Consider the following 25,296-nt stretch of genomic DNA (forward strand, 5'->3'; position numbering starts at 1 on the left):
TTCTGGATTGACGCATTTTCATTTCATCACTTTAGAATGTTATTCCACTCTTCTGACATCCACAGTTTCTGATTAGGAGCCAAAAGTCAGCCAATATTGAATTACTGTTCCCTGTGTGCACTGTGCCATATTTCCTCTTGCTGATGTCCAGCTTTACGTTTTATATTTGTCTTCTGATTCTGACTCTGACTTCTGATTTCAGGCTTGAGTCTGATTTTGATGTGTATTTATTCTTATAGATGTTCATAAAGCAACTTGAATCTGTAAATTTGTATCTTCCATCGAATTAGAAAAAGTATGGTCATCACTTTAAATAGCTTTCTCTCCACTTCTTCCTATTCTTTCTCCTTCTTGGATTCTAATTACTTACATGCTTTACCACTTGATATATTCTAAGTAGTTAGTAAGATTCTCTCTCTCTCTCTCTCTGTTTTTTTTTTTTTTGTCCTTAATCTTTCCCCCCTCTTCTCTGTATGTGAGTTGGGTTAGGAATCCAAGAAAACTTGAGGAAAGTGCACTTTTAATTGCAAATGGAAAACAAGATGTTTGCTGGAGGAATGAATAGACACGTAAGTGTAGCAACAAGGAAAATGGTGTATAGATATGAGGAAGGGATAGTCTTCTCCGCATATCTATTGAATGTTTTAGTTTCTCAGAGAAAATACTTATTGTAATTGAAAAAAAATGAAATAATATGCAACTAATAGCATCAGTTTTATAAAATATGATATATAAGCCACAATTCCATGTGCCCTGTGAGAGTGTAAATGATTTTTTTTTTTCACCACCAGAGAAATTAGGGAAAAATATTCTGATTTCCATTTTATGGAGATACATACTAGTACAACATTCATTTGTGAGTTCTTTCCTCCTCCCACTCCCTATTTATTTACACTGTGGTTTAATTTTTCATGGGGAAGATTTTACATAATGTATGTTTATTTGGAGAAACTACAAGGAAGATTGAGAGATAGGGGAAAATTTGGAGATTATGCATTTTTTCAGAGAGCTCACAGAAAAATCAAGGGGAACATAGTAGGGGATTCTAGTTTTGTTATTTAGAACAGAAAAATAAAAATACTATTGAAAGATTATAAGATTTTTATGGAAGTCAAAGATTTTGTTGTCTCAGGATTTTACTTAAATGTAACTATAATTAGAAGATATGTAGTTGGTATCTATTTCATTATTTTTGAGTAATCCTCATAGTTTTTCTCTTCTTTTAAAATTTTATAAATCATATTTTGTCATTATGGTTCTATTTATGTGTTTGGTTGAAGGCAAAGTATCAATGCTTTAAAGTACTTGAGAACAATATTTAAATAATTTTCTAATGGTACTCATATATTCACTCCACATAGGGTTAGCAAGATGTGCTCACATATTCAGAGGCATGTATCTCAAGGGAAGATGTCTCATATAAATTTTTGAATTAAAAAAAATTTTTTTTAAAGATTTTACTTATTTATTCATGAGAGACAGAGAGAGAGAGAGAGAGAGAGGCAGAGACACAGGCAGAGGGAGAAGCAGGCTCCAAGTGGGGAGCCTGATTTGGGACTCAATCCCGGGACTCCAGGATCACGCCCTGGGCCGAAGGCAGGTGCCAAACCGCTGAGCCACCCAGGGATCCCCAGGTTTTGAATTTTTTGATAAAAATATTAATTTTTAATTTAGTAAGAGTAAATTGGTTATAGCATATAGACAAATAAATCTTTCCTCAACTCCTAATTCATGAATGCTCAATTTAAATTTAAGAATTTCTAGATAAACTAATCAGGAACAGTTTTTCTCAAATCAAGCCAACCATCAAACTCCTTTGAAAAATAGTTTCCTCTCTGCTTTGAGAATAATCATTGATCGTTCATTTGTTGCTTTACTTGTGGGCAAATGAAAGCATATGAGGGGCAGGGAAGCCCATGGAATATGACCGTCTCATTGACATTGAAACCTGCAAGAGAGGTCTTGGGACTCTTGAGATTGCTCAGTCCTGGGCAGCGGATCACTTTCCCATTCCTTGGAGTGCTGGCCCCTAAAGCTGGGTGTGGTGAAGTGACCAACAAGAGAAGAATTTAAGGTCCCCTGGGATTTTATGGAGAGTGTGTTGGCTTTCTTGAGAACTCTCACAGCTTTAGCTCTTCTGACTTCTTGTAGGCTTGAAGTAGGGAGCAGGAGAGAGGTGCTGGTGTGGGTAGCACTAGGGCTAATGTCTTGGTGCTGATATCCTTGATGGGGGATAAAGTTCTTGTGAGTCTCTAGTTAGTGGTTCTTGACTAGTCCCCCGGCTGTAGCTTGTAACTGTTGTTTGCTAAAACTTCAGGGAAGGAAGAGTTCTCAGATGTTGAGGTGTCCTATTTAACTCTCCTGGGTTCTTAGGGCTATGCAGGCTCCCTTCTTTGCACTCCAAGTCTCTCATTTTTCCATCTGGTCCTAGCACTTCTTTCTCAACTCCTAGTCCTTAGGTCCTCTCCTTCTTGCTCAATCTATGGAATCCCAGGAAAGAACCTAATATCAAATATATACGTATTTTTGTTAGGGGGAGGTGGTAGATCTATTTAAAACTTAGATCTCATTGTGAAATAAAAATCTTTGCTTGCTACTAACCAAACCAGGTAGGAGGTATTTGGGGAGAGGAAGAGGCTTGTTTTGTCAATTTTGGCTGACTTTAGACTGTGTATATAATCTAAAAAGTTTCGTATGAGTTGTAAATCCCTAAAATATGGTTTTGTGAGGTGTTAGAGTTCCAATTGTAGTGCTAGATGAGCTGAGTTGGTGATTAATTGGAATTTTCCTACACAGAACAGAAAATCTTGTTACAACATTTCCTAATTAACAGTTTCTCTGTCTTATTCCTTTAATAGACTGGATACGCCTTGCTCAGAAGCTGCATCAATAGTTTGCTAAGGAAATTCAATCCCTTAATGCCATTTTCAAAGAATGTTTATTGATTAAGCCTGACTCACGTTCCAAAGAGTGCTAATTTGATAATGGGCTATCAAATTATGTCAGTCTTCGAAATGTTCTTTCGGATATTTGCATTAGTCTGTTAATCCTGCTCTTGTCTCCTGGAACTTCAATCCCAGCTTTATCTCAGATATGGACATTTGTTCATTCATTCAAGCATTTGCTATTTATTTGGTGTCAGTTTTACTAAGCTAAGTGAAATCCTAGAATTTCATAATTGTTGGTGACCTTAGTGGTTACCTAGTCCAAAGCAAGATAACCAGGATAACATACCTCACAATGCATGGAAAATGGCTTCCCTGCTCAAGAGAGGTGAGAAACCAAGAATAACTCTGTGTGCCAATTTCACAGACTGAGACACTTTTATAGTCTCCAAGAGCTATGGATATGCTGTTGTAGTTTAGTGCTTTTTGCTATTTGTGTTACAGTTAACAAGGTCAACCTTGCTGGGAAGTGTATAAGCAACCCAAGTGATCTTAGGAGCTGAGGGAAAGTGCTCTTTTCCTGCGTCTCCAAATTTGTCCCACCCTTGCTTACTGATGTCTAAGATTTCACTGATAGAAACTGAGGTCATTATGTATCTTAGGGATGTTTGAAAATCCTAAATACTCCAGAACGACAACATAGAGTCAAATCTAAAAAGGTGTTAATAACTGAAATCTTTCCCTTTTTAGAAAAGAAAGGGGCTTTTCTTTAGAAAAGAAATCTTTCCCTTTTTAGAAAAGAAATTATCAGTGTCGAGGGGACACTGATAATTTGGGTGAAAGTTCTACTCAGAAGGGAAAATAAAATTTTTGTTGCAGCCAGTTTTGTTCAAAAGCTACCGGCATACTGAAATGAATTGTAGTTAAACTTGTGTTAATACAGCTACATGCAGATTTTTGCATGCTTAAAATCCCCAGATCATTGTTTATTAGCATCATGAGCTAATATTTATACTGAGCATCAAGGGAATGCTTTAGAAAATACAAACATCCTATTTTATATATATATGGATTTGAATATTGAAAATGCTCTCTAGTAGAAATTCTCATTGTGTTTTTAAGTGCTTGTTAATATTACAATTTTAGGAACTATGGAAGATAGTCTTCTCCTTCAGTATTTGTAAAACACAAACTTTCTTCCTTGTAGCTTTCCTATTTCTAGAAACACACACACACACACACATGCACACACACACAATTAAGAAGCAATAATTCAGGATTTCTGAACATCTTTATTCAGACTATTTTCTTTCAAAATAATAAAATGTATTACACGTCCTTTTTAATGAAGAGAAAACAAACACTCTAAAAGATATAACATCTGCTGGAAATATAATCTAAATTGAAAACTTGTGCAGACATAAGGAACAAGGGAGAAAATATAGGGACAGGAAGTATGGTAAGATGTTAATGCTAAAAGCAGTTTTTAAAAACATCATGCATGATAGAAAGTGCATAGATGAAATTTTTTTGGAGCAAAACCCAAAACAAAATAAAAACCCTAATCTTATCCGAAGATTGACAGCAATGCTTATTTGCTCTGGGCATAATTAATCTTGTAATATATCCCCACTGATGTTTCAGATCTTAAGAGATGGAAAGACCATATGCACTGACCATCTGAGGATTTATACTTTGTTTCAGGAGCAATAACTCTTACCTAAATAATAAATCATGAATCCTTACAAGGGACTAAGAACTACTTCTTATTTCTTTTCAACATTAATCACCCAAGGGAAGGTTAATTTTGTGCTTTTGAGCTGATATACTATAGTTTCCTAAGTGATAAATACCACGCAATCCATTTGGTAAGAGAACTTTTGTCTGGTATGGGGAAGAGAAAACTAATTGGTCGAGAGCTATGTTACCTAGCAAGGGGAGGTGTTCTGAGGATCAAGTGGTATAAAAACATATTGAAAATTATAAAGCACATAAAGTATAAGGTGAAATTATGATGTCTGAGTGACTGTGCACAGGTTCAGTGAGATACAGTATTGCACACTCCTGCAAGCTCTGAGGCCAGTGCTGTGCGTGGGTGTCAGTCTGTTCTGTTACCAAAACAAGACACCATAGACTGGGTAGCTTAAACAGAAGACATTTATATCTCACAGTTCTGGAGGCCAGAAGTAGGATCAGGGTGCTGGCATGGTCAGTTTCTGATGAGGACCTTCATCCTGGTTATATTTTCACATGGCCTTCCACAGGATCCATCTCTCTGTCTCTCTCTCACTCTTTCTCTTTCTCTCTCTGAGAAGTTCATCTCACAAAGAGAGAGAGAAAGAGATATCTGGTGTCTTCTCTTCTATTTATAAAGACACTGATCCCATCAGGAAAGCCCCATCCTAATGACCTCATCTAACCCTAATTACCTCCCCACTTCCAAATACTATCACCTTTGGGATGGAGTTTCAACATACACATTTTTAAGGGAAACACACATTCAGTCCATAGTAGTGGGTAAATTGGGCAACCACTGGTGTGGTGTAATTTCAAACATGCTACAAGCTCTATCCAACTGAGATACTGGTTCTAGAAAGCTTCTGTTGAAAGACCTTCCCTACATGATAGAGGTAACAAATTAATTTATTTTATCAGATTAACCAACTTTCACCTACAAGAAAGCCACGCTGTGAGGAGAGGAGACACAGAACAGATAATTTTTGAAGGTGAGTGTGTGAGGGCAGGATGGAAAGTTCCAGACATAGTTTATTTTGGGCAACACAAGCCCTCAAAAGTGTCATGGGCAGCGTCATGGTGGGAGGTCTTGGTAATCAAGGAACAACACCAGCACCAGGGCCCCGTGTCACTTGTAGGGAATAGAGGACAGGAGAGGGAGTACGGAAAGAGGGGGACACACTTAAGCCATATGTTGCCTGTGATGCAGTGTAGCTACAGACTAAGCCTATAGGCCTGACCTCAGTTCGTTGATCTCTGAGCATGTCCATTCTCATAAATGCACCTTTGTTTTCTGCCCAGTGCACAAACATCACGACCCGTGTCTGAGAATGTTGGGAATTTTATGAGGTCCATAAAGTTTTAGCTGTGGTCTAGTCCACTGAGGCCAAAATAAATAAATAGAGAGAGTGTAAGGGTAACAATTTTTTTTTAAACCTGGCTAAAAGAAAGAAAAACTACCGAAGCTCTAGAATAACTTAGTCACAGCGGCTTTAGAGGAGATTTCTCCTTACCAACTAAGATTTCTTTAAAGTGCAAGCTGAGAAACTGCAGGCAAAGATGCAGCCAACAAATTCACTTTTCAGATTTCTCTGAGAATATTCTGTTCTGTGGAGTTAGGTTGAGAGGTTCAAATAATTGACAACCAATTGGCCTTAAGCCTGAAGCTAACTAGGCAAAAGAAGTAAAATGCCTAGGCTTTTAAGAATTGGGCTCTTTGGGCAAATATTAATGATAGAATTAATTGCAATTTATAATAAACTTCTTAATGACTTTTTCTCTTTTCTATTTTCCTAAGGTTCAAAATCTGGATCATTCAAATTTCTTGAGCTAGCATCCGTAGTGTGCTATGATAGTATTAGTTATGATTACTCTTAAATACAAGTTTTTCAATGGCTACTATGTGCCACACACTTTTCTCAGAACCTGAAATGCATTAACTAAAGTACTTATCACTATGTGAAGTAGCTACTGGCACTTTCCATTTCAAAGATGAGAAAACGGAGACATAGATCAGTTAAGTAACTTGCCTTAGATCACACAGCCAGTAAGTTGAGAACATAGGATGTATACAGTATACATCTCAGTTCTTTGGGTCATGAAAAATTTAAGGTCATGACTTTCTATTACTCTCCTGACTCTGTGTGTCTTTCACTATCATCATTATTATTAATAACATTTTTGGGTGTTCAATATAGGTATTACGAATGCAGTTAATTATCAATGGACAAATCATAATGTTGAATAGAAAAAGCAAGGTTCAGAACAGTAACAGAATATGATGCTCCCTGTGTGAAATATAATTATTCACATATAAAATACCATATAACATTTATATGATAAACTATGTCAGCCTCATGTGAATGGAGCTTCCTGGTCCATGGGGAGGGTGACTGGGATGGGGTGGTTGTAAGGATCTGGAAGCAATTTCTTGAAAGGGGGACATCTGTGAATTCTGAGTGATATGACCCTTCCTTATATTTTTCGCATTTTTTAAATTTCTAAAAATATGATAAAAAAGAATATTTATGGGAGACACTGATTCCCATGCTGAAGATGGCTTCATTTTAGCTGGGAGTCAGGACATGCAGATAAAGGGGAGACTGATAAGACAGGGTGTAAATCAGGACTGTGGCATGTAAGACTGGTTGCTCAAGGTCAGTAGAAGAGGAAAAAGCTTCATGGGGGAGGGGAGATGTGGGCTGAGTGCTGAAGGTTTAACCTAGGGAAGTGGAGAGAAGGGAATCCCCCGGGGGCTGGGCCTGGGTTGGGATCTGCAGAAGCAGAGGAGGAATAGTTGAGTTTAAGTGCAGGGCATTGGTTGGAGGTCAGCATCTGTAGAAATAAGAGGAAGATGTGTACTGGGCAAAGGGAGAGCCCCATCAGTGATGTGAGCCTGGCAATGTGGAGGCCGACCCAGCGGGGAGCCCTGGAGGGAATGGCGTCCGCTGGAGTTATCCCAGGGCAGGCTGATGTGCTGGCCTTTCTTCTCCGACTCACCCCTGACATAGGCTGCCTGGGATAAAAGCAGACCATAGGCAGGGCAGTTCTACAGCTGATGGACACTGAGGGGGCTAGAGGCTGTCTGCAGACCACTCTTCCCCATGGCTGAGAAGCAAGTCCTTCCTTGAAGAGGGACCTTAGTGACAGATCTCCATGTCCGTCAAGATGTGAGTAATAATAGTACCTACCTTATAAGGACATGATGAGGATTAAGTGAGTTATTATATGGAGGATCTTAGAAGAGTGTTTGCTGCTATTATTGCATGTGTGGGTATGTGAACATGAGTGCAATGATCCTTTGCCATGGCTAGAATCTTGGAGAATGATTTCTGAGTGTAATTAGCTAAAGTGAATGCTTCTACAGCTCATTTGCTCTCTATCATTGCAAATTGTCTTGCATAGAGTCATGGGTTACTTTATACATTAGGTAGTTTAGATGGTTTTGACTTTGTTGTGTTCTGGACGTTATGGGAGTTACAAAGCCTTTGAATCACCCCAGACAGCCATAGTATAAAACTTGGCCCGTTTTACCTATTAGGTGTTAAAATATAAACAGAACAGAAAGAGGCAAGCAGAGCTAATGGAGGATGTGGCTCAGGCTGGAGCCTCAAGGTTGATAAAATGTAAAAGAGAGCACACAGACCACTGTTTCCAGAGGCCTAGATTCAGACTCTGGGAGAACAGACTCTGGCCTTAGTCTAGCAGCATGAGATTTGTGGCACATGGAAGGCTCAGCCTAGTTCTCTAGACTACTGGCTTCTAAAATTCCAGATTCTGATTTTAGCCCCACTGAGTTTGTCTCAAATGTTATATGCTTCAGAAGCAAAGACCTTTGTCCTTTGAAATAGTCTTGGGTTGATTTTCAGATTGAATTGGGTAGCGAAGAGCTCACTTAAAGAGCAGAGAAGAAAAATGTTTGCCTCCTGAGAAATAGTGATGGGCACCAGGAAGTATTTATTTAAAGAATGAATCTAGGGCCCAAAGTCTTGACTTCTGAGGAGCTCACAGTCTGAAGAAAAGAGACCACAAACTCCAAGAAAAATGTGTGTGTGTGTGTGTGTGTGTGTGTGTGTGTATGTGGTGTATAACTATGAACTTGCATATGAACTCTGAGGGCTAGAGGTCTACCTCATGGCTAGAAGAGCTAATGAATATGGTGTTATTGGAAGTGGGACCTGGAGGTATAAGTCTGGGAAGAAATGAGCAAAATAAACATTTAGAAGAATGCTTTGAAGGAGGGAAGACCATACTTGTTGGAAAAGAGGAATCCTTTGAGGATTCAAATTGTGAGTTTCATACAATAATCATGTATCTTTCACTCTGGTAATCTTAGGACTTTGCATAGCATCTGGCACCCATAGATCTGGCAACACAAATATTGGTTAAACTGAGGATAATCAGTCAGGCTGCCATGTGGGGGATAGTTTGGAATGGGTGAGAACAAAGACAAGAGGGAAGATGTGACCATGAGTAAGAGATGAGGGTCTAGAGTGGGCATGATGGGCAATGGGAATGGATAAAGAAAGTCTCAGGCATGTTGTAGATCTCTGTTTTGCAATCAAGGTCTATAGACTTACTCTTAGGGTCAGCAAGCTCTCACTAAGAATTTGAAAATGCTCCCTTTTCTTTTTGATTATAACTGAACCCTGCCATGTGATTTAGGTGTTGTGTTTTCTTTGCATTTGTGGTTGAATGTTGGCACCACATAATTACCAAAATGATAGCATTTAACTTTTAAATATGCTGGTAAGCATGTCTGGCTGCTGTTAGGTTGGCAACTTCTAATGTGAAAATCATAATAACCATTCCTCACTCACTGTTATTCAGTGGAAGTTTTATTTATCCGGGAGTATAAACACTGGAAGTGCCCAAAGAACAAAATTGTCCTAAATGATTTTAAAATAATGGTAAGAAAATATCTTTATGGCAATAAAGAATGATTAGCTCTAGTGTGTTTGCTCTAATGAATGGCCTGAGAATTCAGAGGTCCAGGTAGCATGGAGCAAAAAGGATATGTGAATGGCCATAAATGGTTACTGTGGGATCATCACTGTTCTCTCTCACTCCCTCCCCATTCTCTCTCTCTCTCTCTCTCTCTCTCTCTCCTTCTCTCTCGCTGTTGCTAATAAGATGGAGTTGTAGTGGTTCTGGGTTGTTCATGTTTTGGCAGGTAACAACTGAGCTAAAGTGTTAAAGTATTCAGTTGAACTTGGACAAATGTTTTATGTATTTCATTTATTAATCTAAATACTGGAAAGAAAGAACAAGAGGATGCATTCATGAAAAACTGAGGTGGAGCAAGTGTTGCTCCACGCTAGTATGTTTTTGGGTTTAAGGCTCTGGAAATGTAGAGAATCTTAATCAAGCTATACATCTGGGCATACCAACAGAAAAGAAAACCCAGGCTACAAATGTCAAATAATTTTAATCCATTCAAAGACAAAATAACTTGTTTGTGGTGAAATCTGCACTTGAAAGGAGCTTCCATGGGCAAGATTTGGGTTTCTTAAAATATTTACTATATTGACATGTTGATTTGATACGCAAGAAAGTGGAATGGTGTGGCGGAGTCATGTACTGTTGAATTCTTAAGGCTTGTGAGAAAAGATGAAGGTAGGCTCAGTATGCAAATAATGCAATTATGCCTAATGATGTCATAGTTTACTATATGGAGGATGTTCGTAATTGTTAAAATAGAGGGAAAAGATTGAAGAATTGGTCATCACATGGTGCACAGAGGCATAGATGCTAGGCTCAAATGATGTCACCCAGTAGCAGTTAGTCACATACAGTCATATCGTGACTGGAGTTTGATTTTAGCATATTGCTAATATCTGGTTCTTCCCATTCAGTTGCCATTATAACTGAATTGCAATCCATCAGGGCAGGTATTTTTGCCAGTTTGATTTATGCGGTGTCTATAGCCCTTCTTTCAGTGCATGACAAATAATAGGCACTCAATAAAAATCTTTTGGAATCATTACATTTAAATTTTATTGGTTTTATACTTTTGTTGTATGAATTTGTAGATTTGTTTTTGTTTTATGAATGCCTAAGAATCTTACGTCAAGGAACTATGAACCTAGTTCTGTGTCGTGCACATTTTTAAAAAAGATTTCATGTATTCACTCATGAGAAACAGAGAGACAGAGAGAGGCAGAGACACAGGCAGAGGGAGAAGCAGGCTCCATGCAGGGATCCTGACGCGGGACTCGATCCCGGGACTCCAGGATCACGCCCTGGGCCGAAGGCAGGCACCAAACCACTGAACCACCCAGGGATTCCTGTGTTGTGCACATTTAAATAAGATTAAAAATAGTTAAATTCAACACTGGGAGTCTTTTATTTTATAGGTTCCTACACCTTCCTCCAGTTTGTTCAACACTGTGATAGAGTAGGAGTCATCAAGTCACAAACTTTGTTTTGTGTGTTACAGAAAAGGAAGTAGAAAATGGAACAAAATAAAGAGAAAAGGAAAGAGATTAGAGCTGAAAGTAAGATTATGAATCTCATGGATTAGCAGGAGAATGACACCATTACTGCTGCAGTGTTGAATAATGACACCCCATAAAAACATGTGCACCTTATTTGGGCCTTATTTGGAATATGGGCCTTTATTAATGTAATTAAGGTAAGGACCTCAAGATGAGGTCATTCTGGATCAGAGTGGGCCCTAAATCCCATGATGGGCATTCTTATAAGAGATGGAAAAGGCAAAGATACACGGCTGCACAGAGGGGAAGGCCATGTGCAGGAGGCAGGAGTTCAAGGGATGCACATACAAGCCAAGAAACACCAGGAGTTGTGGGCAGCCACTAGGAGTGAGGAGAGAGGCCTGGAACAGATTCTTGCTCAACCCTGCTGACACTTTAATTTCAGACTTCTGGCCTCCAGAACTGTGAGAGAATAAATATCTGTTGTTTTAAGCCACCCAGTTTGTGGTAGGTTTTTACAGGAGCCCTAGGAGACTGACACAACAGTGTGATGTCAAGATAAATAAAATACATCTTTAGAACTGATGAGACATTTAAAAAGTATTTTAAATATTATGTTTTCTTATAGTTTTTCCCCCCTAAGTTTCTGCTAATAATGTGTCTTCTAACTGGGTTAACATTTGAGAGAATGGGAAGCTCAACTGAAAGTTTTTTTTTTTTTTTTTTTTTTGAGACAGAGAGAATATGCATGAGCAGGGAGAGGGGCAGAGGGAGAAGCAGACTCCCCACTGAGCAGGAAGCTGTGATGCAGGGCTTGACCCTGGGATCATGACCTGAGCCACCAAGGTGCCCCAAGACTTTTTTTTAAGGCTTTTTTTTATATTAAAAAAAAAAGTTTATTTATGAGAGAGAGCACACATAAGGGAAGGGAAGGGAAAGAAGTGAGAGAGAGAGAGAAAGAGGGAGAAGCAGACTCCCCACTGAGCAGGAAACCTGATGGAGGACTTGATCCCAGGACCCTGAGATCATGACCTGAGCCAAAGATAGACACGCAACTGACTGAGCCACCCAGGTGCTCTTCAACTGAAAGACTTTTAAAAACCACCCTACCCTCACAACATTATGTTCACAAAACAGTGAAACAATTTTTTTTTTTTTTTATTTAGAGCTTTTATCTTTGACTTGTGCCTTGGTTGTCATCACATAATCTGCCCTCCTTCATAGTGAACACACATCTGTTTGTATGTGCACACATTCTTTTTTGTGTGTGTGTGACAATTAAAATTTTTTTTATTGGAGTTCAATTTGCCAACATATAGCATAATACCCAGTGCTCATCCCTCCAAGTGCCCCCCCCAATGCCTATCACCCAGTCACCCCAACCCCCCGCCCACCTTCTCTTCCACTGCCCCTTGTTCATTTCCCAGATTTAGGTGTCTCTCATGTTTTGGTGTGCACGCATTCTAATCAGGACTTGACTTTCGTTGTTCCTCTCTCACCTAAGATAAAGAAATGCCAGAAATAAGAGGTGACTAGCTTGCTAAGAAAGATATTCCAAATAATTGTTACTAATATTAAGAGCTAATGCCAGGCTGAGGACCTGGGGTCCCTCATTGACTGATATTATAATCTGTCTGGGCTTAATCATTGTCACATTTTCATGTGTTGTCCTATAATCATTAATCTCCTTCTTTGTGTAAGGGATACTTTTCAGTGTGGCTGTCCAGAAGTTTAAGAGGAAAACTACTTTTTTTAATAGGTAGTTTAAAACCCCAATTTAAAAATATTTCCATATATTCACCGAATACAGAAAATATCAAATAATCATTGAATAAGTGCCACAACCATGAGGTTTCATTCCTGGCAGGAAGATACATAAATTAGATCAGCATGGGCCCTGCAATCTGCTCTTGAGAAACCTGTGCATTCCTTTCCTGTCACAACGGCTAGAAAAGGCACTTTATATTCAACATCCCAAATAGAGCCTTGGGTTTAGAAATGCTAGCATTTTCATCTGCTTAAATCAGAGTGGGCTCTGAAGGGTGGGGAGGGGGTATTATTTTTCATTTCAACGATTCAAAAGAATTAGCTTTCCAGAAGAACTTTTGTTCCTGTAATAAACCTAACTAGATCTACTTATGCACTCAAAATAAATAAATAAATAAATAAAGGAAGAAGAAGAGAAAATATGGAAGAGCCAAGAATCTGTCAGCTCCAAAATAGTGGTTGACCAAGCTCTGGCGTTGAACTCTTGTAAGATTTCTGCAGAGCCAGAGGACTTTCAGAGAAGTGGAGAGTCTTATAAGAAGCAACCCTGATGCAAAAAATCTAAGTCTGACTAGTGCTGCTAATGTGCTCTGCAGCCAGGGAAGAAACGGTTCATCTCTGAACTTCGCTTATTGGTTAGGATATTTTACAAAGCAAAACTGCTGTCTCCCCCTCCCAGGGGAGATGGGAATTGTCTCAGCATGAGAATGCCCTCAGTGGAGAAGTAGTTTGAATGATGTGTATTCCTGAAAGTTGGGTGTAAGTTAACTTTAAAAATTGAATGAAGCTTTCTCCCCTAGCTTTATTGAGATATGATTGACATATAACATTGTGTAAGTTAGGTGTACAAGGTGATGATTTAATATATGTATATTGTGATGTAAAAACCACAAGAAGGGCTTTTAATGCATCCATCACTTCACTCAGTTACCTTTTGTGTGTGTGTGGTGAGAACATTCAAGATCTGCTCTCTTAGCAACTTGCAAGTATATATATATATATAATACATTACTGTAAACTATGCTGAACATGCTGTACATCACATCCCCAGAACTTATTGATCTTATAACTCTGATCAACATCTTTCCTCATACCCCAATCCTTGGCAACCACAAGTCTCTTCTCTGCTTCTATGAGCTTGGCTTTTTTTTTTTTTTTTTAATTTTTTTTTTTTTTAGATTTTATATGCAAGTGTTATCATGTGGTACTTGTTTTTCTCTGACTTCGTTCACTCAGCATCATGTCTTCAAGGTCATCCATGTTGTTGACAATGGCAGGATTTCCTTCTATTTATGACTGAATAATATTACACTGTAACACTGAGCTAGGTTTTAAATACATTGGTGGATTTGACTAACTTTTGTGTTATGTTTCCATACATTGGTTTTACCCACAGCGAAGCCCCCCAGATCAGGGAGCAAAGGGACAGGGGCCCCTTAATGGAGACACCAGATGCTGTGGAGATAGTTCCATGTGGGCATCAATTGTTCCTTCCTCACTTACTAGCACCTTGACCCCAGGTCAGAAAAGATTGAACTGTCTATTTCCTATGGGCCGGAAGCCTGATGTGCTTCCTGGTCCCAGGGAGGTCCTCTTTATGAAGACCAACAGCTAATTCTTATCTCTCCATATCCCCTAACCCTTCAGTGTTCCCATTTGTCATCTAGGTTCCTTTGTCACAGCATGTTTAAATATTCCTTTGTTTCTAGATCCAGTTAAGATTTGGTTTGGGTATAAGTAATAGAGGCCTGAAATAGTGGCAGCTTAAGCAAAGTAGGAATTTATTTCTCTGTAGCAGATGTCTGAAGATACACAGTGCAGATGGCTGCTCTGCTCGTGAATCCATAGGGACTGAGGCAAACTTCCTTTTGTTCCTCCATCATGCACCTTTCTTTTTCTTTTTTTAAGATTTTATTTATTTATTCATGAGAGACACAGGGAGAGAGAGAAGCAGAGGGAGAAGCAGGCTCCATGCAGGGAGCCCGACGTGGGACTTGATCCCGGGTCTCCAGGATCACACCCTGGGCCGAAGGCAGGCACTTAACCACTGGGCTACCCAGGGATCCCATCATCATGCACCTTTCTATTCCAAGTTACTTCATGATCCATGATGGTGCTCTAGCTCCAGCTAGCATGTCTCTGTTCTGACTAACAGAAATGAAGGAGGAATAAAGGAAAAAGTGGGCAAAGGCCATTCCCTACTATCTTTTCATAAAGCATAAAAACATTTCATTTTACTCCTCATTGTCCAGAACTTAGGCACATGATCACTCCTAACTACAAGAAAGGTTGAGGTATTTCTACCTTACAATACTCTGGAAGAGGGAAATGGATATTGGAGATGACCTGTACCCCCAGCTCTGCCTTAAGAGTTATTTCAATTACTGCCCATATGTACAGATGTTTTCCACCCCAAGAGTTGCTTGTTTTCCAAACGTATCACTATCTGCAAAGCCTGCTCTTCTTGACTCTCACGTGGGCAGAGAGGCAGAATGCTACGAACCATAGCCCACCGCCCCTTACCCCCTGAACCAAATGCAGCAGAGGAAGAGTGGCTCTTCAAGGAACAGGCGGTCTACTAAAAGAAGGGGAGACAAAATCCTGGGCCGACCAAAGCAACCTATGTCAACTACATTCTTGCAACTTGTTGAGGGGGAAATGTTTTCAAGAGAACCCATGGATAAAAAGAAAAGAAACAACAGCAACAATGAAGGCCAGTGGAACCATCTTACAAGCCCGATTCTGGCCTCTGATTGCATGACTGGCTCAGAGCTGGGCCTTTGAGTGGGATGTTTCTAAGTACGTTGGGCAAGAAGTCCTCACTTACACTGTGGGTGCTACACTGGAATCACATAAGCCAGAGGCTACTTACAGCCATGCATGCCCCCTGGTCCCTTAACAACACACACATGAGAGAGAGAGAGAGAGAGAGAGAGAGAGACATTGAGGGATTCAGAAAAGGCCCATCTTCAACGATAGAACAGAAGATAATATGGCCAATAGACTGAGGAAGTCTGAACTGAGAAATAGAGTAAGAGAATGAGCTTTGATGACATATCTTGAGTCCTCTGGAGTCCTTGAGACCAATTTTACCCTGACTTTTATATCTAAGTAGGTCTTTCTTCTGCTTAAACTTGAGTTGGATTTCTGTCATTGCAACGGAGGGATGTGTGACAAATGTATGTCTCTCCTTGAAAATCCATGAAAAGTGGTGTTCGTAGACCTGGCTGCGATTCTGAGCTGTCAAAGCACTTTGATTTTAAAACTAAGATTAAAAAACATACAAAATTAAATCATTGTATATGTACTAACTAAAATTTATATTTTAAAATGTCAGCATAACAGAAGTTCAAAGTGAAGAGTATGGATTCGGAGTGCCCAAATCTGGGTCCCCCATTTAGCATATGATTTTTGCGAACTTAATCTATCAGTCTCAGAGGGATACTAGTAAACTCATCTCACAGAAGTGTTCTGAGGTTCAATAAAAGAGTTAATATTTGGTAAAGCACCTCAAATAATGTTTAGCCTGCAGCATGTACTTCCTAGGTATTGCGCTATTCTGGATCCTTTTGTAAATTACTAAGATTTTTTTTCTTTGGCGTTTCAGGTACAGATGTTTGAATTAATTTTACTCCTCTGTTTATGGAAAAGTTAATAAGCATTTTGTAAAGCAACTACTCTATAATTCATAAACTTCATATTGCCACATATTTATACAGACTAAGATTGCTTCAAACAAGGTAAATCTACATAGAATTAAAATATGACACAGTTTCTGTGACAGTTATCTGCTATAGAATTCTCCACATAAATCCAGTACTAGGATGGGATATAGCTTTTGCAAACTCTCTGCTCTGTCACTGCAATTACCTTGTCTCTCGGTAATATTTTCTGGAGACTATTATTTGAAAAGTTGGGGCTCAGAAGTGTTATGTGCCACACCTGGTACCATAACCAGAGCAGGCCTGTTGCCTTAGAATCACAAAGGCAGCCGACTGTGGGGACAGTCCACAGAGCTTCACAAAGTATCAGGATTCCAAATCTGTAAAAGAGCTGGACCCTAGTGAGTAGGTGTGAAGAATTAGGTTACATTAATGAAATATGCATCTGAACAACTGACACTTCCTGAATCCATGGAAGATGATGTTGACAGTGTGCTATGTCCTCGAATTAAACATCATCTGGCGATGTTTTGTGAAGGAACACCAGCTCTCGGTTATATAGGTGTAAAGGTCTTGGTACTCTTCAAAGGGAAGATAGTACAGAAATGCATGTTTAGATGTTAATGCTTCTGCGGACCTTCATTTAAATATTCAAATAAACACTCTCTCTCCTCCAGGCCAGGCTGGCACCTGCCTTATCACGAGGAAAGGATTGCCTTGGCCCAGGAGACTCTCTTGCAACTTCCCAAGGCTGCTTGTTTTCAGCTATAAGAAATGTTTTTCTGGTTCTGACCTTATGTAGATAGATGCTTTCTTCCAAAGCCAAATCACAGAATGCTAGAGCCTGAGGTGACTGTAGAGATCCTCTTCACCTCTGCTTTATTTTATAGATCAGAGAGCAGAGGCCCAGAAAGCAAGAACCTGTCCAAGGTGGTGCAGCCAACAGCAAGGTTGGGATGAGGATCCGGACTATGTCCTGAAGGATTTCCAATCATTATTCCCCCCCCCAATCACTATTAATATTAAAGCAGAAAGTCAGTTTTTCTCTGTGAATTGATGTGCATGTGACATATTACCATTCCACTGAATCAGTAAATCCAAGGGACAGCTAACCAGGAATTTGAGCCAGCAGGGACAATTCAACAGTACAACTCCAGGACAGAGCTGCTCCTTTGGACCTGACACTCCAGTGCTAGCTACATAACTGACATGGTAGTCTGACTGTCACTACTGTGAGGAAATCTTTGCAAAGAATGGCTAACTGGGAATTGTCATGCTTGTCATCAGAACAGAAGGTAAAATATTTCATTAGGTAAACCCAGCCTGCTTCTAGTACCCTGCAGTGTACATAAAAATCAGTGGTTGGTTACTTGCTTGTGACAAATAGTTCTAGGCAGGAAAATGCTATTTATATAGTTGGCATCTAGTCTAGATTGTATTTCCACACCTAAATGTATTCTCAAAGCTAATAATATGTTGCTCATGATTGCTGCAGAGCTGATGGCGCTGCCAACTTTTAATCTTTAAAACTATTCCTATCATAAGCTTGTTGGCTCTTAACTACAGCACAAGCTGGGATCTTGTTACCAGCTGGTATTCTAAAGGAAATGTAGCTGAGGTGAAAGAGAAGGTGTAAATCAAGAAAATAATTGTGATCTGAATTTTATCTTGTTCAGAACTTGGGCAAACATTCGTAAGGAAAGTGGAAGTTCTCTGATAATAGTTGTTATTGGAAATGGCTTTTAAAAGGCAAAAGCTTGATTATTAAATGATTCTGACCTACATTTCCTTATTTTTCTACACATCCATAGTTATTCTTTAGTTTCTTTCTATCCTTGTCTCCCTTTCTCTTTTCTTTAGTCCTTCCAAATCTCCTTTTACATTCTTGAGATTAGAATTCAGGGTAGGGCAAATGTTCCCAGGGCTTCCACCATGAGGCGTTATCACATCAGTTCTGTGCCTGAGTGGGTTTCCCACTTTCCTGGATGGCCCAGATCTGCTGCTGTAGGAGACATGAGGGATGTAGGGCGGTTCTGGGAGGCAGTTCTTTAATCCTATCCTGGGACCTTTGGGGGTCCAACTGAGACCACCAACAGTGGCTTTGGGAGGTGGTTGTGTACAAGAAAGACTGCATGGTCTAGTGGGTGGAAAGAACATTGTGCTCAGGACAAGGTCAACTGGGTTGTGATATTCTTTTCTGTGTGGTCCCGGGAAGATCATTTAATTTCACTGAGTAGCTTTTTCCTTATCTATTAACTGACAAGCTTGAACCATGCAATCTAATTCTTTTCCAGTTCTAATGTTTATGATTCAGGAGACTCAATTTGATCCAAGGTATATCCAGTTTCACTTAAGGAGACTCATGTTATGTTGGGATTCTTCTCTACATTCTCAAAAGAAAATACAAATAGATATTTGTTTTGGAGTTACAGTAATTGAACGTGACTGCTTTTGGTGTAATTCCAGCATCAGGGAGCTTACTAAGCATCAATGCAGGGGCAAAATGAGCGGAGGGCCTGGTCTGACTTTTCATTTTAAATTGGAGATGATTGGTTCATCTTCAAAGCACTTATGCTCCCTGAGAGTATCGCATAACAACAAAGTACAGTCAGAATTCCATGGAAATCAGTTATTCCCTTAGCAGGTAGTGTTGCACAATTCTTCAGTCGAGGGAGTGTCACTGTGGTAACCACAGAGACCTCTGCCCCAAATGTCTCCCTGTTCATCCAGTGGACAGGGCTACAATCACCCTGCTCTCTATACTTCAATGAATACATCCACATACATGGAAATTGTTGGAGAAAACAAAATTTGTGGTTAAATACTAAGGATTAGGGAGAAAAACAAAAGCTAAACAAGAGCTCTCATTTATGAAATGTTGAAATAAAAAAAAATCAATGCCCTTTAGCAATCCGATTCATAGAATCATCTAAAACAGAGGCTCTCAGCTTGGTGTGGGGACCCACTGGTGAGTCTCTATCCACTTGGGATTTGTTGAAAATAAGATATGAGGATGTATTAAGTGTAATCGCTTAAAGTAATCCATTTGCAAAATTTCATATAAAAAATGAAATGACTCAAGGTTATTCCTTTAATATTTATTTCTCTGTCATTGCATTCCAGTATTTTTAAATGCTGAGGATGAAAGAGGCTGAATGAAAATTAGGGTACAGGAATCTGTGTGTTATTCTGGGAGTGTTGATGAGACTGGGTCTTGCATATGAACTTATCTGACCTGGCAGGAAAAAAAATGGAATATCTGCTGAGCTAAAAGACTGTGAAGCAGTCTCACATCAACCTACATTGAGCAATCACCAGAGACTCGCCAAGAATGAAAATTTATAAATATATGATTTTTTTTTCTCACTGGGATTACTGCACACACACACACACACACACTCAATTTCCTTTACTATGTAGCATATGCATGTTTGTTGCAAATAAAATTAGCATATTTAGATAAATACAAAAGTAAACTGTATTCCCAAATGCAATAATAGTAACCTATCTGAAAGAGTTATTGTGAAAATTAAATGAGTGGCTGTAAATGTAAAGCAGTGGCAGTGCCTGGCCAGAGCAAGCAGGAATGTGAGTGTTAGCTGTGATCTGTAGCATATACTTTGGTATATATCCTTTGGATTTCCCCTCCCAACTGTTTCTCTTTCAGTATTTCCTAATTCAGCAAGTGGCATTCTCATTTTTATTTTTTTATTTTTATTTTTTAAAAAGACATTTATTTATTTATTCATGATAGACAGAGAGAGAGAGAGAGAGAGAGAGAGGCAGAGACCCAGGCAGAGGGAGAAGCAGGCTCCATGCAGGGAGCCCAATGCAGGACTCGATCCCAGGACTACCAGGATCATGCCCTGGGCCAAAGGCAGGCGCCAAAACACTGAGCCACCCAGGGATCCCTGCATTCTCATTTTTAAAAACTTATTCAGGCCCAAAACTTCTCTACTGTCTCTCTTCTCCTTCCACCTCATGCCAAATCCAACATAATAGACCTGATGATTCTACTTTTAACATATATCCAGAATTTAACTACTTTTCACCAACTCTGTTACTTGTTCGAGCCATTGGCATCTCCTCCCTACACTGCTTCAGTGACCTTTGAACTCATCTTTCTGCTTGTCTCCCTACAGACTTCCCCCCACAGCAGCCAAAATCCTTTTATCATTTTCCTGCTCAAAACCCTTCAGGGGTTTCCAAGAGACACTGACCCTTGCCACGCTCACCTTGCCTCCCACTAGTTCCTAGCCATGGGACCTTTTTGCTGTGCCTTGCATGTGTCTACGTGCTTTACTCCCAGCATTTGAACTTGGTAACCTCTGAGGAGAGCTTTGCTTTTCCTCACTTACTACAGATTTCTATGCACATGTCATCTCCTCAGAGAATTCTTCTCTGATCACACTATTTTTTTTTAAAGATTCTATTTATTTATTCATGAGAGACACACACACAGAGAGGCAGAGACACAGGCAGAGGGAGAAGCAGTTCCCTGCGGGGAGCCCGATGCAGGACTCGATCCCAGGTCTCCAGGACCACGCCCTGGGCTGAAGGCAAGTGCTCAACCGCTGAGCCACCCAGGCATCCCCTGATCACACTATTATAAAATTGTCCCCTCCTATACACTTTAGTTTTTTACCCTACCTTATTTTTATTCACAGCACTTTTCCCTTTCTGACATTATATTTATATTTATTTGTTTGTGGACTCTCTCTCCACTCTTCTAGATTGCAAATTGCGTAAGGGTGGGACGTTTTGCTCCTGTTGTCTCTCCAGTGCTTGGACTAGTGCCTGGAACGGTTAAGAACGTAAAAGTGCTCGACATGTGCTTGGTGAATGGATGAAAGAATGAACATCCTCTATATGCATACATGTGTTACAAACCTTAGCATGCCGTACATTGTTTTGTGGGCTCTTTAGCATTCTATATATGTTGTGTGAATTTTTTCTGTCAGTACACAGACCTTCATGACATTATGCTTATTGGTGGCACAATAGATCTTTGCATGGTGAATGAGTGCACAATAATTAACTGAAACAATGTTTTGTTAATGGAGCTTCAGACTAATTTCAACCTTATTTAAATTATAAAAACTACTGGCATGAACATTTTTAGGAACACCCTTAAATGTAACCACAGATAAGTTGTTGGAAATGAAGTATGATTTTAAGTGTGTTCATGTTGGGGGTTTTTTATTATAAGGCATAGCAACAGATTATCTACCAGGGTAGTTGTGCTGATTTTCATCCCACCATCATCAAAGTTGAAGCAACACTTATTGAAAGCCTTGTGTTTTTCATATAGAAAGATTCTGGAGGCAGAGAGCAGGATTTCATTTACTGAACTTGAATAGCACCCCCCAAAATTGAAATATACTCAGCAGCAGGTAAAAAGCATGAGTACAGTTTGGGGCTACTGATTTGCAGAGTAGTGGCATACCTACAATGCTTCTTCCAACCATTAGGCGAAAAGCTTGTAAGACAAATCATGTTGTAAAACCCGTGTTTCTGCCCTAATATGGGATGGCTACATCAATGTGCATGTGAGTCAGGAGGAAATGGAGTTCTCTTGGAAACACTGCTGGGTTGCAAGGATTCCTGGAGCAAAGGTGATTGGACAATATTCCTGAAGATAAGCATAGGCGGTTTAGTTTTGCCAACATGTCTTTCCCTGTGATATGTTGGCCCTCACTTCCCAGGAGTTTCCCTTCTGATGCTGTTAAAATGAGAGTTGCCCATGCTAATAATGCATGATGTAAAGAAACATGCACTTCTGTAGTGTGATATCTATTGGTCTTTAATGGACATCCAACAGAAGTGGGAATGGAGGTGGGTTACCCTGCCCTAGGAAGCTGGCTCCAGGGAAGTCTAGCAGGCACCTGGTATTGTGACGGATGCTTCCAGAGTGTGTAGCATCCAGGGTTGGTGTTATAAGCACTCTTCTACTCTTGCAATTTTGTACAATTCTGCATTTGGAGAGAAGAGCCTGAAAATGTGGTTGATATTTCAGAGGGCTGGGGTTAGGTTTTACAGGAATTCCTGTAAGTCGGGGATCAAGAAAGAAAAAAAAAAAAAACAGCCATGAGGCCCCAGGTCCAGGAAAGCTGAACCTGTGGCCTCATGTGTGAACTTCCATGGAAATATCCCTATGTTTCTTATCCTTGAATTCTATTCTGGGAAACTTGAGTGTGATTTTTCCTGAGGATGAGGGGGGCATTACATATGTATTTTCTGGGCTCCAGGATGCAGCCCCCTTACATCCATACATTTTGTACATGGGCTCAGAGACCACCCTGGTGCCTTACCTCCCTTCTCCCCACCTTTAGACTCTCTTTCTCTTGAACCTGGCAACTGAATTTAGATAGGCTACCAACCTGTGAAGGCCAGACCCACCATCTCTCTAGTTCTGCAAAGTGTCTATAAATAGTAAAGGTAGCCAACTCTGAATTTTTTGTTACCATGACTGTAAAATCCTTAGAGAACAAGAGGATCTTTTGAAAATATTTTGTGTTGTATCCTGTTCTCCATGCATGCCCTACAACACTTTACAACAATTACCTTTCCCCTGAGAGTAATTTTAAATTTATTATTGTGGAAGTTCTAGAGATAGGTTCTATAATTCTGACTCTCCCACAGACATGTAGAATCAGCAAAGAGAAGCCTGGAAAATGAATGTACTTCTCCAGGATTCTTTGAAGAGTTCCTCTCTGCCTCCCAGGCCTTCTCCCAGGGGGCTGGTTTCCATGTATTATCCTCTCCATCTCCAGCAGGTCCAACTTCACGTGTTGGAGAGTTGGTTCATTCTGTGTTTTCCAAATCCTGCCACCCCGGGAGCCAGGGCAGAGCAGGAGACATGCATTAGCTCTGTACCCCCTGCTTCCTGGACCTGCAGAATGGAAACTGGGTTCTCCATGACTCAGGCTGAGAGGCTGGACTGGGAGCACTGTTGTTCCCCCTCGGGGCATCTGATTTTTATCTTCCTGATTTCACAGTTTGTTAATGACATTTTCAAAAGTTCTGTGGGTTCAAAATTGTTTCCACAATTTCATTTTCTTTTGCATTAAAGGTTTGATTTTTTTTCTATTTTTAAAGACTGAAATTGTTACTGTCCTGTAATTTGAAGTGGGTGACATTTCAGTATGCAAGCTTACGTCCTAGAGCTGTAAACGGACTCCTTGGGTCACTTGAGGGAGAGCCGGATGGTTTCCTCTTGTTTTGATGGAGGGCCTGTCCCTGCAGGAACTGTATCCAGACAGTGCGTGTGGAGGTCACATGCCTAGCAGTAGAGGGCAGAGGCATGTGGGGACTTGGTTCTGCTGGAGATTCTCCCGGCCTGATAAACCAAGTGACACTTCTTCAGGACCTTGCCTGCTTTAGACAATGGACTTTGGTTGAGCATCTTCTCTGTGCCAGGCATTGTGTGCTTGATGCTGAAGGTACAGACAGGGAAGAGACAGTCTCTATTCTCCAAAGGTTCAGAGAGTGGGGAGGTGTACTGGAGGCTGGAGCCATTCCACAGCTCTGCCATTCACTATTTTATGACTTGGTTAAACCACTAGACTTTTGCCAAGAGTCTGTTTTCTCATCCGTAAAATGGCTTCGCATATCTCACGAAGTTGTGATGATAATCTGTCCACAGACAGCCTGGGGCTCACGCTTAGAAATATAAACAAATACCTGCAATCAAGGTCTTCATCCTCCAGAGAGTTAGTGTCTTACTTGGGACTAACTTCCCCAACTCCTTAGGGATGTGGTGAGGATCAGTCACAATGATCTCTGACAATTTTCTACAGTGCTATTAGCATGCAGGAGGTGCCAAATAAGTGTTAATTGTGGCCCAGAGTCCTGATCTGTCTTAGAGAAATTAAGGCAGTGTTTTGTTGGAAACTGAAGTGCCCCCCACCATTTTATGTCGTAATTGTGTTTTAATTTTCAACACTAAACCTGGGGGTTTCCAATAAAATTCTGATTTCCTGCTTCTCTCTTTTATTTTTTTTTATTTTTTTATTTTTTTGCTTCTCTCTTTTAAATATGTTTGCCAAAAGTAGTATGTGTCCATTATATTACAAGAGAAAATAATAGCATAAGATTGGAGACAAAATCGCAGACCTGGCCTTCCCATCACAAGTCATACTCTCCAGAGGCAGCTCCTTCTATTTCTTTTAACTTTATTCCTTAGCATTTAGCATCTATATTTCTAAATAATGTAACAGTACTGCTACATGTCACTATAATTCTTGACTTTTCTTAAGAAAGATGGAAGTTGATTCCTCTTTCACACAGCTACTTCTCTCCAGCCCCCATCCTTCCAGCACAGTTAAATCATCACTATTTGTTAAACTGTTACCCAGTGTTTGCATTTTTAGGACAATGGAAATATCGCTCATACCTCTCTATGATTACATTTCCTTTCTTGTTTTTTTCCTAGAATTCAAATTGTCTTTTTTTTATAAAAAACATACTTAGTGTTATATCCCTACACTAATTAATTTCCACATTCTCTAAGGAAATGTGACTTTAGGAATTGGTTCCATTTTTTTTTTTTTTTCTTTCTTGGAGATATGGTTTCTGGAGTATTTAATTTTCCTGCCCCGATCCTGCTGACTTGAGGATTCCATTTATTGTTATTCAAGGAATGCTCTTCATACATTCCTCATTTTCTGGATGTCTTGCATTTCTTTATATCTGTTCATTCTCTTGTTTTTTTTTTTTTTTAAGATTTTATTTATTTATTCGAGAGAGAGAGAGAGAGAGAGAGAGAGAGGCAGAGACACAGGCAGAGGGAGAAGCAGGCTCCATGCAGGG

General features: G+C 39.8%; 1 long non-coding RNA gene across 1 annotated transcript in view; it reads left to right on the plus strand.

The window, feature by feature from the left end:
- Positions 1 to 7,317: 7,317 nt before the first annotated feature.
- Positions 7,318 to 25,296, plus strand: part of LOC140603114 (uncharacterized) — a 231,610-nt gene continuing 213,631 nt past the window's right edge. The window contains exon 1 of the long non-coding RNA XR_012006164.1: positions 7,318 to 7,789. This is a non-coding gene — a long non-coding RNA (uncharacterized lncRNA). The remainder of the gene's footprint in view (positions 7,790 to 25,296) is intronic.

Source organism: Canis lupus, chromosome 13 (genome assembly GCF_048164855.1).
Source record: "Canis lupus baileyi chromosome 13, mCanLup2.hap1, whole genome shotgun sequence".
Classification (NCBI taxonomy): domain Eukaryota; kingdom Metazoa; phylum Chordata; class Mammalia; order Carnivora; family Canidae; genus Canis; species Canis lupus.